The following is a 250-nucleotide window of genomic DNA, read 5'->3' as shown; positions in this document are numbered from 1 at the left end:
ATCCAATCTAAAATCTCTCTGTCGAATCTTAATTAGATTCATAGATAAGTTAATTGTTAGCTAGACAATCAATAGCATTAAGAACATATTCGAATAAGCAAAACTACACCCATTCATGATAAATAAAAGAAAAATTAATATTCAAACTACATGTTGAAATCCACCACAATCCTAAAAAAGATAATTTAGCTCATAATATCTAATAAAAACAATATCCAAAGAAATTTAGCTATGAATCCAAGTAAAAGAA

The sequence above is a fragment of the Theobroma umbraticum genome, unplaced genomic scaffold (assembly GCF_002168275.2).
Source record: "Theobroma umbraticum cultivar Fairchild unplaced genomic scaffold, ASM216827v3 scaffold_12.1, whole genome shotgun sequence".
Classification (NCBI taxonomy): domain Eukaryota; kingdom Viridiplantae; phylum Streptophyta; class Magnoliopsida; order Malvales; family Malvaceae; genus Theobroma; species Theobroma umbraticum.
The sequence above is the reverse complement of the archived record's forward strand: the minus strand, read 5'-3'. Positions refer to the sequence as shown.